Raw genomic sequence first — 416 nt, 5'->3', positions numbered from 1 at the left:
CCCCTCGGGCCGAAGCGCTGCAGCCGCGCACCCTCCCAGGTGCGGCACCCGCGTCCTCAGCCCGGCTCTCCATCCCTCCCCTCCCCCGCCGTCTGGGCGCAGCCCCGCCCGCAGCCCCGCAGGTGGCTCCTCTCCAGGAGAGCGGAATAGCCGGGGAAAGGCGGGGTATCCCGATCCCGCCGGCCGGGTGAGCCCTCCAGAGGGCGACCCCCGCCCGCTGCAGCTGAGATCGCGGCAAAGGGACCTTTTCCAGCGGCACCTGAAGGGCGGACACCCCTGAATTTCCCCCATTGTTCTCTGCGGAGATGGAGGAAGGTCTGGAAGGGAAGGGGCCTCACAGTGCCCGCGCTTCGGGTCGCAACAAGGGCGCAGGGCCCGAGCTCCCCGTCCTGGGCGCAGTGGGTGCAGGTGCGGGC

The sequence above is a fragment of the Colobus angolensis genome, unplaced genomic scaffold (assembly GCF_000951035.1).
Source record: "Colobus angolensis palliatus isolate OR3802 unplaced genomic scaffold, Cang.pa_1.0 Scaffold82, whole genome shotgun sequence".
Classification (NCBI taxonomy): Eukaryota; Metazoa; Chordata; class Mammalia; order Primates; family Cercopithecidae; genus Colobus; species Colobus angolensis.
The sequence above is the reverse complement of the archived record's forward strand: the minus strand, read 5'-3'. Positions refer to the sequence as shown.